This window comes from Cibotium barometz, chromosome 41 (genome assembly GCF_041138505.1).
Source record: "Cibotium barometz isolate CiBa-2024 chromosome 41, ASM4113850v1, whole genome shotgun sequence".
Taxonomy (NCBI): domain Eukaryota; kingdom Viridiplantae; phylum Streptophyta; class Polypodiopsida; order Cyatheales; family Cibotiaceae; genus Cibotium; species Cibotium barometz.
In genome coordinates, this window is record NC_141086.1 from 324,675 (window position 1) to 337,478 (window position 12,804).

The window sequence follows — 12,804 nt, forward strand, 5'->3', positions numbered from 1 at the left end:
GGTTGAGTCTGAGAGGAGGACGATATCATCAGCATAAAGTAGTATGGGGATCAATATGGCTGCCAGTGTGGGTGCTCCTCTGTCACCCTCCCGCTCTACATAGTCCGAAACCTCATCCACATACATCCCAAATAATGTGGGAGAAAGGGGGCAGCCTTGTTTCACCCCAATAGTGGAGTGAACCATCTCAGATATACCCTGAGTCATACATACCTACCCCACAATTGTCCTGTATAAAGCCATGATTCCCCAAATCAGCTCTGTGGGCACTCCCATCTCCTGTAGTCTGCGCATCAGTCTGGGTCTCGGTACTGTGTCAAAAGCTTTGCGGAAATCCACAAAGCAACAATAAATCCTCCTGTCATATAATCTGCCTGCCTGCCCGCCCGTTTGAAAGGGAGAGAGAGAAAGAAAGAAAGTTGTATTAACGTCTACTAGAGGCCGAACTCGACCTATGAGACAAATCAATGTACAACTGTCAGTGTCTTCAGGATGTCTAGAAAAAAAAGGACAAAATGAACATTTGCGCTTGTCTGCCTGTTATGCCATGTCAGTACACTGGACGGGGACGCTCCCAGTGTACCGTGGAGTGCTGTTTACTGACTCAGTGGTGTGGCATGTGAACAGGTGGTAAGTATTTTTATTTTCGCCCTTTTAAATGGTAAAATCCATAAACTTGAGTGAACCTTAATATTTATAAGGTATTGTGTTCACACTCAATTTAAATAGGGACTGGACACTTGCTAATGAGGGTGGGGCCCAAAGTAATAATTTGATTAAAGGTTTTATCACCTTTAAATAATAGCATTGCATGGAAAAATACCCACTTGTGGGTTGGTGGTGGATCTTTCCTTCAACACGGCTGCTACCCGCCGCCTCCTCCACGCCTGCTGTACCTACCCCTTCACGCTTGGAGATACTCGCCTAGCTGCTGCCCTTGTGTACCTGCTGTACCACCTGCAGTACCCGCCTAGCTGCTGTTCGCGTATTCCTGCAGTACCCGTCTAGCTGCTGCCCTTGTGTACCTGCTGTACCACCTGCAGCACCCGCCTAGCTGCTGCCCTTGTGAACCTGCTGTACCACCTGCAGATTGCTACAGCCCATGTGTACCTACTGTGCCTGCAGATTGTTGCTGCCTTTGTGTACCTGCTGTACTTGCAGATTACTACAGCCCACGTGTACCTGCAAATTGTCTACTAGCTGCCACATAGTTTGTATCGGCTAGTTGCCCTGATTTCATCAACTGATTGCTTCCATTTGGAGTATAATATAAAGGGAAATGTTCTTCATTGCTGAGATATTAATTAAAATCTATGCTAGGTATTTATTTCAATATTTATCTCAAATTCAGATAACAATTAAAGTTAAATGTTGTTATTTCAAGCTTTGTGTAGACAAGTTTCTTCTCCAGTTGCATACACTTTAGAAGATCATTGGGAAGTGGTTTCTCCCAGGACTGCCTTGACTGCGCCCTCATTTATAGAGGGGCCAATGAAGGTCAAGAGAGTATGAGGAAAAAACAAGTATAAAGCTTAATTGGGAGAACCGGGAAACGTTCCCTCTACGGTGTACACTGTTGCCTACGTTAGTACGAGCGTGCCCGTTTGTGCACGGTCCTGGAAGACCAGTGAAATGCAAGTGTAGACCCAGTGAATGTGGGAACGAGCCTGTGATTTGAGGCTACTCCGACCAACACTTTCTTCATCGGTTTGAACCAGATCTATTTGGTTGTTTGCACTCCCTAATGGAGGAATCTGGCCTTTTCAGGCCCATGGCACTTGTACAAATATAAATACTCCAAGAAATATAATAAGTATTGAGGGGGGGGGGCTCGGCCCTTTCCGGCCCCAATGCTGGTGTCATTTGTATTTTTCAGTGTTTCGAGTGTTTGTGTTGCTGATGTTGTTTCCATTGATTAATAATAATTAGATTAAGTGTTCTAAATGTGTATATTGTCTTCCGATATGAAGGCCTCTTGTATTGAGCGGTCGCACTCGGGCACTGTGAGGCATGTACACATCCATGTATCCAGGTCTCTGTATGAATCCATCCATTGAGATACACATAAACTAATCTCTGTAGTATAGCATCTTCGGCGGTAGAGGCTGACTGGGTGTAATCCAAGTCTCTTGAGTGTATCGCTGCCATGAATCCTGCCGAAGGACTCTGTTCCTCTCACTGTGATAGAGCTAGATGTGTGGTGCATGTATATCATACTGGAAAGGTTGTAGGTGATCTATGTCAAGACCATGCTGAGTGAGCCACTGTATCATTTGTGAATACCATGATCTCCTATCTCCACTCTCTGCGAGCTGCCTGGATGCCTGAAAAGCACTATGTGAGAGACACAGAGAGAGTCCTGCCCGCTTGTAGTCCTGGCCCCGCCAGCGTGTTGCACAGAGGGAGAAAGAAAGAAAGAAAGAAAGATTTTATTAACGTCTTCTAAAGGCCAAAAAACGGCCTATGAGACAAAACCTGTGTACATCATCATCATGTCTCAATGGACATCAAATGGATACAAAAGAAAAAACAAAGTACAAAGTACTCTATAATGTGGAGATAAATCACATACAAGGCTCACTGTGGGGTGGGTGGAAGGGAGGGGGGTAAATACATCCAATAAAGCTTCTAGCTCCAACCGGTGCCAATGACTGGGTGAACCTGCTCAGCCCTCCATTTCCTGCAGCTCAGCCACCACCCTTTCCAAGAGAAAAAGCTCATGTGTGTGTAGCTGCAGCAGCCGACTCTAGCAAGAGAGAGAGAGCCCACGTGCTGTTCAGCTCGACCCCACAAAATAAGCCTCTCCTCCAATAATAGCGTGACTCCTCAAAGGACCATGATTCTCCCCAAAAAGGGGTTCTTTTATTTTTATGGCTTTTAAACCTTTGTCCCCCACCACATGGAGTTATGAAAAGGGACTTTAATATTTCCTAGTGTCACCTCTTGACCCCAAGTGTGCACATTTAATAAATGTTCTGCACACTTGTGTCCTACACACTAACTACCATGCCCAATGTTCGGATACGTTGTACAAATACACATGGTCGTGACAGTACCTACTTCCATCTATGCTAGGTTTCCCTCACCCCTTGGCCCCATGTACACTTGAACAGGTGTGTGGAACCTCCTTCCTATAAGATAGAGACTTTCCGTACTGTTTGCATGTTTAGAAGTTTCCAACAACCCTATTAGGATGCAGTGTGTTTGTGAGACGTGGTACCATATTCCATCATCGTATGGTTTCTTAAATTAAAACTTAAATGAGATGCATGCAATTGCGGTCATAATGCACAGGCGAGAGTAAAGTCTCAATATACTGTGGAGCAGGAATGTTATGAAGCCCATTATATCATGGCATGAAAAGCTGATGTTTCTTTTCACGAGACTTAGCCTGCATCACTGGGTACCATGTCAAATATCTAGCAGTTCCACCGTAAGCTTCTGGCGTGGCAGGGCACAAACGATGGGACACATGAAAGATGGTTTGTACTTGGAAGAACAGTTAGCTTTGAGGGGCATATATTTGTTGAGGTTGGGGTCAGGAATTCAGGGTCGATTCCAAATGCTTTGACCAAGAAGTATGTTGCTTCTCATGTGGTTGAGAGGGACTGGTTTGAAAAGATGAAGGCTTAATTTACCTCATAAGAGGTCTTGTAACCTCAGCCATTATAAGATTCCTCCCTCCAGCTTTTGAGATGTAAAGGTATAAGAACCTCCCCTTCTGTTCTTATAATTATTCCACTCTCTGAAATAGAAGAAAGATCTTGTTTTACCCTGTTTTGGCCTAGAGAGAGAAAATGTCTAGAGAGAGATAATCCAAAATTGGATATCTTTGGATATAAAAATCCTCCTAGTGTCTAAAATGGATTTCCCTAAAACAAAAGTTCAAAATGAACTTTTCAATGTGCATTAAGAATTAATTGAAAATGGTATAAGGGACCTTAGCCTAAGGGTCTTTATTTTCAAAAAATTTTGGATTATGGTCCAATTAAGGTTCTAATGGTCCAATTGGATTAATCCAAGTGTTGGGATGAGATGAATCCAAAGAATAAAAGAAAATACCCAAAAATGAGTAAACGCTCACATAAGATGAAGAGTTGACTGAGTACGAGGTTTATTAGTTAAAAATTATGAGATATTACTAAAAAAATGAGATATTTTAGAATAATGATGTATTTTTGACACCTTGGTAAGGAAAGAGGGACTCTTGAGATAGGCGCCTCTTTCACATGTGTGGAAGGGTTTTTAATTCAAAAAAATTGTGATATTTTTCTCTCTCCTCTCTCCTGGATCAAACCAAATAAAAAAGGGAGCCAAACTTGCCGATGGTTCCACATCCTTGTGTAACACCGTTGCCAAAAACCTCTCCTTTCGAATTCAGCACTATCTTGACAAATTGGATTTCCAAGTCATGTCTTTGGCACATTATGATATGATTGTTGGTCAAGAATGGTTGTATCAATATGATCCCCTGATCAGTTTTCGGAACCATTCCATACAATTTGCTCAAAATGATAAGCTTGTGGCACTTGAAGGTATCAGAGACCAACCTCTACAGCAACCCTTTCAGCTCTTCAAGCAAAACGGTGGGTCCGCAAGAGTGGTTGTTCCTCAACACTTTTAATGGTCTATTCAGCCAAAGATCCTCCCGAGGACATGGATACGAAGACGTTGTACCTCAAGCAACCTTTCTTTGCTCCATACTTAGATCTTTTTTCTCAGGAGCTTCCTGCGGTTCTCCCACCTCGGCGACCAGTTGACCATGCTATTGATCTCCTCCCTGGCAGAGCTCTCCCCACTCCTGCTCCATATTTAGTTTCTTTTACAGAATCTCAGGAGATACAACGACAACTTACTGAACTTTTGGAGAAAGGACATATTTGACTAAGCCAAATCCCTTCTGGAGCTTCAATACTTTTGGTGAAAAAGAAGGATAAGTAATTACTCCTTAATCTCTCATTAACTGTAAAGACACCTGTGAAGGGTCACACCCTTGCACATGGGTCACTATCAAAGGACATGCCTATTCATTAAAGACACACCCCTAAGTCCTAAGGACATAACCATTGATTCAAGAGCCACACCCCTTCACAGGGATGTGCCTCTTCAATTGTACCTTTTCGGTTTCTATTTAAGAAAGGCCCCTGTCTCAATGCAATCATTCATCTTTTTCTGCAACATTTGTCTTATGTTCATTAAGCAAGTCTCTACTCATGTTAATTAAGCCATAAAAGCTTTACAGGAGGGCTACCAGGGGCGTGCAAGGCCTCACGACCATGGAGCGATAAGGTGGATAGTTCGGCCTAGTAGTGTGGGACACTAGGTTGGGGCCATTGGTACCAAGCAGGCTGGCGGCAATCAAACCTCACACTCGTTAGTGAGCCTAGAGGACTGTACGGTTGGGTGGTTGCTAGCCACAATGTATCATGGTCATGCGATGTGCATGTTGTCGGTCTATATAACTGAAACCGGCCTCTGATAGAAAACCAGAGTGCGGTAGACTAGCAGTCACCCGTCCACTTGTAGTCTAGATATGAAAAGAACACAGATTGGAGCTAGAGTGCCCAAATCTGAAAACACAGCGACACCTGTTGGCCCCAAAGCTTGGCGCCCCTTGCGGTATTTCTTTATTCAATTATAATAATATGAATGGCTGAGTACAACACAAAAATCAGCCAAGAGTTTACACCTGTATATCCAATCTGACGGCCCACAAATCCTTCTTAGCACAGAGGATCTATGCACACAGATCTGTGTCTCTAAATAACACACTGTGCCTCCCTCTGATCAGCCAAGATCACTAAGTAGGCCAGCCATGGGCATATATCTGGCATAACTCAAGTGCTTGATACATCATCTCAGCTCAAACATACATGTGCTGTCCAAACTCTGTCTCAACCCTTGTCAATCTGCCATACCCCTCCTCCCACAAGGGGCTAGATAACTCATATCTGCAACAGACATCAAGCAGTAGAAAGAGAGATAGATGAACAGAAACGGAGCTTACCAAATTCAGCTCGTGAAACAGCACTGGAGGAAGCAATAGCACCAATCTGTACTTGCAGGCACTTGTATCCACAACCCTGCTTCACACATGTGCTTGTACTTGCCTGTATCCTCCTCCTGATGTTCACTCTTTTGCTGTCCTTGAAAGTACAGATATGAAAAAACAGCCCCGTACCCGTCTGTACCACCTCGGGATACGTGCCAGGAGTTGTACTTTTACAAGCAGCCTGCTGTCCTGATTCTGGTCGCCTGAATCTGTGTAACCAGGCCTGTCTAGCAACTGTCTGCATCGCTTGCAGCAACTGTACTTGCTGTACCTAGCTGTCCGTACACTGTACGGCAGCCGTATAGTACTATACTTGCTGAAAACTTATCTGCACAGCCTATACAGGTCCTGTGCGCAGCCAGTCCAGCAGTGAAGAAGACCCACAGCCTGTATACCAGAGAGAGAGAAAGAGAGTGTACTTGCACAGATCTGGCCGTACAGTGCTGTACGGCTGATTTACACTCAGAAAAACAGCAACAGCCCTCCAAAATCTGTAGTCGACTTGCTCTTCCACTTCTCCACGCTTGTGTACATGCGCTTGAAGAACTCCACGATTCCCTCTTTTCCAAAAGCTAGAGAGAGGGGGAGGAGAGAGAAGCACTACTCCAAAAGTGGAGCGGCCCTCCTCCCCAAAATAATCCCTAGGGTCCCAAACTTTAATAAGTCTCTAGGGCCACTAAGGCCTAGGGGCAAACTTTAATAAACATTAAAGTTTAATGTTTCTAGTTCCCCCCTTCACACCTAGGGATGTCCACACATCTTAAACTCTGTCCGGGCACCCCCCATGTGAATCATAAAATATTCTGACTCTGCAACCACCATCCCCACACTTGTACTGTTCCATTTTCACAGGGCCATGACAATGACCTTGTTAGGGTTTTGGTTCTAGGTCGGGCGTGGTCTATGGAGATGTGAGAGGTTCAACATGTTGTTTCAGCTTTAGCCACACGATATCAGCTAATCATTTTTTTTTCCAAGAAAAAGATTCTTCTATTAGTTAATGAAAAAACAACCACAATGGGTTAGATACAACCCTGTAGGGCTAGATACAAACTCGCCTCATGGATGGGGCGGGAATCAAATCTTCATAAGGGAAAAGACACTTCTCCTCCGGCTAGCTGCTTCGTGAGGAGAAAGCTATCTCATACAAGGAAAAGGGGGAAGAGGGGGGGGGAGGGGGGAACAACCATACAAGTGGCTTGTAATGCCAAATGCGGTCTCCGCCCCTATATGTGAGGAAAGGGACGGGCCTCCAAAGCCTCAAGAAAGCTTCCCGCTCCCTTCACATGCGGTCAGAACCTCCCTGTGTAACTTCCCCCATTGACCGCAAAGGGTGTGAATAGTATCGAGCTGATGGTCTCAGTTGGCAGAGTGGGGGTACCCTTGATGGCCACGTTGCATAGCACGTGAAAGTGCCAGGCTGCAATGCTATTGCAAATCTCCCTTCTCTAGCATGAGCTTGGTCGCTAATCGCTTGTAGGTGGGGCTGTGATTGGTACTGTTGCAATACGATGGTGAGAGACCTAGCCCTCCCACATCCTCCTCATAAGCCTTGACCACTCTAGCCTCTATGGCCCAAGAGATAGTGCCCTAAGTAATGATCCGGGTTGATGCCCTATCCATAGTGAAGATGTGGAGAATCTGCTGAGCCTTCGGGAAATCCCAAAGGCAATGTCGCTGAGACTCCTGAGGGTGGCCGCGCACCGTGGGCAAGCTGCTAGCTGACCTCCAATTGCTAGCCAAGTACCGACTGCCAAACTCTTGTGTGCCATCAACCAAAGAAAGAGAGTGAGATCCCAAGGGGCACTCCAATTCATTATCTCCGTTGCCAGGTTCGCATTGATATCTCTCCAGAGCAACAGCTCGCCCCGCTTTGTCTGAGTATTCAGAAGAAGCTTTTATATTGGAGCTCGGCGAGGCTCTCCCTAGCAGGCAAAGTGGTGGTGGCAAACAAAGTACTTCTAGCCACCATGTGGTACATCACTTCATACTCGGCCTTTTCTCGGGCCAAGTACAACAATTGATCCAGAACTTCTTATGGGCCGACAATGATGGGAGGCCAACCAAGGCCAAGGTGGCATGGAGTGATCATTCAACCACGTCGTAGAGGGGGGCTAGGCCTCATCGACCCTACTATCCAGAGTCATGCCCTACTGGGCAAGCTGATTGTCAAAGGACTTCTTCCCGATGGTGAGCCCTCAAAGGGTTTCTTATTGGCCTGGATTTCTGCCCACATTCTGAACCTTTGGGACCAGTGGCCGCAGAGTACCATATGGATCTTCACAGAGATGCAAGCCTGTAGTTTTAGCCTAGCTTTTGAGGATAGATTTGCAACCAATTTACTTTGTGCTTGGGATCATCTCAAGCCATCCCTCAAACAGATATTTCAAGTTGCCTCAGAGGAGCGTCTTCGGCAACCTTTGGTCTGGGACCCCCTAATCCGTTTACCAAGCGGCCACATGTTAGGGGCCCGACCGCATGTATCTTGGGGTGCCTTGAGCACGAGACCAACCAGGTCTCTTGGAGATTGGATCGCACACAGGCAGTTACCCCGAGAGGTGCAAGAGAGAGGCCTGACAAGGATCCAGGGTAGAAATAGGCTCAGTATCAACATTGACTCAGCTATCCCTCAGGAGTGGCTCACTCCTACCCGACACCCCAGTGTGGCTAGGCACGATGTCCTCTTGTCAGTCCACGGAGCAGATGAGGACAGTGTTCTGCTCACTTTTTCTATTGGATTCCATGGCAGACTAGAGAGATCAACGCTTCCCTTGGAGAATTTCAGGGATTGCACCTTGCAGAGGATGAGGGTGATTGGCTTTCAGGCACGGGATTGGCAAATAGATCCAGAATCGGCCAAGGTGGCCAAGGAGAGACTATGGCGGCTATGGATATGAGAGTGCCGGCCTCTCACGCGGCTACAATGGGACCTGGCATGATCCCGCGGATCGTGAGGAGACTCTAGATGCCCCCTTCTTTGCATATACAGCGCAGCTAGACCGCAAGATCCAAATGCCTGAGATAGATGGCACACCAGCAACAGTTGCACATAGGCAATCTCAAGGCCAAGCCTTAACTGGGCGCCAAGTTGGGGCGGGTGCTGAACCTATCCAAAAACCACACGACTTGTGCCAGTTGATCTACACTCCTGATGTGCGGCAAAAAAATCTCGATCACCTCAGCAAATCTCTTGAGATTCCCCGCATCTCCGGCAAGGAAAGCTGCTGTGTCATTTGCAAACTCTGAGTCCAGCGGTTCCTCTTGCATATGGAGGGGAAGACGCAATCCCTGAAGCCCGGTCTCCTGGCGGAGAGAAAACTACTCATGGTCTCGGCGACGAATAGGAAGAGCTACGGTGCCAAAGGACAGCCTTGTCTAACCGAGCGGGAAAGGAGGAATCTATCGCCACGGGCTCCCTAAATGAGAACCTAGCTGTGTGAGGTTGAGTGAAGTCTTGAGACTCCACGAATCCACTTCATGGGGAATCCCGTCTTGCTCATTGTGCCCTCTAGGAAGCTCCAATCCACCCTATCATACGCTTTCTCAAAGTTGAGGAGTAGCACAATGAGGTCCTATTGCCGCATCTCACCTCCTAGAAGGTAAAGATGTTGTCGAGAATGCTATGATCTTGAACAAAGCCAGTCTGAGTGTCGTGGATCAAGTGTGGAAGAAAAGGTTGAAGTCTCTTGCTGATGGCCTTGGCCAAGATCTTATAGGTTGTCCCTAGAAGAGTGATGGGTGTAGCATGCGTTGAGCTAGGATCGGGTGAAACAACGAGGCCTTTTCTTTAAACCTGAGTTTAGTAAGTTTAGCAATCCTTTAAAACAGCATACATGAAACTGAAAATAGATGTAGAAGAGTGGACATGAGATGGGGTCCCGAATTACCCAATGAAGCCCGCCCCCCCAATCCCGGGCCCCCCCTCTTGCAAGCAGGAGTATTTTTTGGAGAACTGTAAACAAGCTGTACTGTGTCCACAAGGCTGAGTGGACAAACTGACTGACTGACCGCCAAACGCAAGGACAAGGCGACCAAACACTGGGCAGAACTGTGCATAAGTTTTAGGCGTCTGTGAAGCTATCTTCGAGAGTAATACACCGTCCTGAGACTCAGGGAAGGTGTGTTGCAAACTCATGAAGAGACTGAGCTTCTATGCCTTGGGCTGCGAGCACAAGTAGGCTGAAGGTATGCACAGACATAGGCATAGGCCTAAGCATACATGCTTGAGTGCTGATGTTGATCTCTGAATTACTGAATGAATATTTTGGGACTGAACTGAACTGACCCTTTTATATGGCCAAGGGAAGCCAGTCGGCTGCTTCAAATGCTGGTCGGCTGGCAGAAAATGCTCATGATTGGCATTACAGTCGGTTGTAGCAACTGAAACCCGACTAGCATTTTATGCTAGTCAGCTGAGATACATGTGTCGGCTGCTGCATCTCCTGGCCGACTGGGCCTCAAGACCCCCAAGGGTCTGGCCGACTGGTCAATAAGCAGGACAATGGGTTTTACTACCCTTTGCAAGGCTAGCCCCCTTCTACATGTGATGCAACTATATGCCTATCATTCAACTAATGCTACGGTTGACCTCTACATGCTCCTAAATGATGAACACTTGCTGAATTCTCCACAGTGGGTTAAGAGGACCGACCGGACGTTGGGAGATTGACCTGCGTAGCTCGTGCTTGACATGTCTTGGACTGGACTCACAAAGGGGTCCCGGCATGCGACAAATAAACCGTAAAAGGTACTACTTCTGGACATGAATCTTGCAGTGTTGATGAGCTAGTTTGTCACCGTGTACCACAGTGCATGGGTGCACGTGACATTGGGTCTCCACTACCGGATCTTTTGGGAATCAAGTGAATCAAGCCCTCTGAGAGCCTCTCTGGCATGGCCCTTGTGATCATAATCTCATTGAAGGCAGCCCGAAGGCCGCCTTCCATGAGGTCCCAATGACGAAGAAAGAAAGAGACCGGAAGCCCGTCCACTCCCAGGCATTTGCGCCTGGGAAGTGCCGTCAGTGCCTCCACCAACTCCTCAATAGTGGATGGTGTCAATAAGAATGACTGAAGAGATGGGGGGAGCACCTCCCTCGTGTGCTGCTAGACCCTCTTGTGCGCGTCCACCACTCGTGGAGATACCGGGGCACCTGTGAGGAGAGATCGAAAAAAGTCTGCGGTGATGGCTCTCACATGGGGGGGATCTGAAACAATAGCTCCATCTTGGCCACACAACTTGTGAATGCCGTCTCTCCTCCTGTGGGGGCCGGCTATGTCGAAGAAATCCCCTGTGACTCTGTCGCGCTGGCCAGAGTCCAAAAAGAGGCCATGGCATGATACCTGTACTTCACCCTTCTCTCCTCCATTGATCTAATTTCCGTGCAAGCGGCAACAAGTTGACTCTCGATCCACTGGCTATCGGGGGTACCTCTCCTGAGACGACGTTGTAAAGAGGCTAGACTACTTAGACTCCTCTCTTGCTCCCAAGCGGCTCTGGGCTGCCTCCTGCAAGAAACTGTGGTATCAGCTAATCATTTGATATGTAACGTAAATGTAAAAGAGATGTTGAGGCTGAGATTTGGTCAAACACCATAAGGCATATCCCAAAGAGCTACACTTATGGCCAATGAGGTGATAGCTCAAGTGGTGAAGGTGTTTGCCTAGGACCAAAAGGTCTTGGGTTCAAAACTCCCCTTATTAGTGCTTCCTCAGAGGCATCACCTGCGGCGGGCGGGTAATTAAGCACCTACGGGCAGGCGCCTATGGGCGATGAAAAATCAGTAACTATGGGAGGATCTTGGGCCTAAGGCCAGTCAAAAAAAAGAGAGAGCTACACTTAAGGTAGCCAAGATGATCCTTCACGACATCAACACATGATTTGTTCTATGATGTTGCTAAAATGCATGGAAGTGTCACTTATGAAAGGCCACAAAGGTGTCTTTAACACACTTTGAAGGTCCTCATCTGACTGGTCATACAGCCCACACAAATCTACAGATGTCTCAGGGGCAGACTGGTCATAAAGTGCATATTGACAAGGCCACATGCATCAAATTCAAGAGGCATAGGTAATTTAGTGATGCATGCCCTTGATCCATGCATTAAAGAAAATACTTTTAACGTGCTTTTCATTCTATATGAATGCAAGTTGAAGAATTTGTGATTTTGTCTTCAATTATCAAAACATAAGTTGTTCTTGGGCTTTCAGACAGCAAGTTAAGGGGCACCCATGAGTCGAAGTGAGAATGAGGAAATTCAAACCTGGAACAACTTTAAAATTTAAAAAGGACTGGCATAACTGAAACGATCATGTGATGTCATGTTCTGTGCTCACGATGTTCTATGTTCTGTGCTCACGATGTTCTTACACCCATATGTTAAGTTATTGGAAGCCACCACGTCAGGCTCTATGCAAGTCGGCACGCAGACAGGGATGAGGAAGCAGCTGCCATAGAGTCCTTGGGGGGGGGGGGGGGGGTGCTGCACCTGAGAAGACAGCACAGGACCAGTTATTAAGTGAAGGGTGGAGGAGGCTGAGTGAAGTCGGAGGCCAAGGAAGGAGAGAACCAGTTACTAAGTGAAGGGTGGAGGAGGCTGGCAAGGGCGAAAAAGGACCGAGTGCAGGGCTGCTTGGGACAGGGATGTGCATGGTAGGGTGACTTAGGCAGCCAGGGCAGGCGAGGAGCAGCAGTGGCGGGGGACATGATCAGAGGAGACTGGGTGAATGGGGAAGGGGGCGTGCATTAGGCG

The 12,804-nt window shown here is 47.0% G+C and overlaps 1 long non-coding RNA gene across 6 annotated transcripts in view; it reads left to right on the forward strand.

The window, feature by feature from the left end:
• The window catches only part of LOC147614575 (uncharacterized), a 298,802-nt gene that overhangs the window by 252,062 nt on the left and 33,936 nt on the right, over positions 1-12,804 (forward strand). The gene's annotated exons all lie outside the window — the stretch shown is intronic.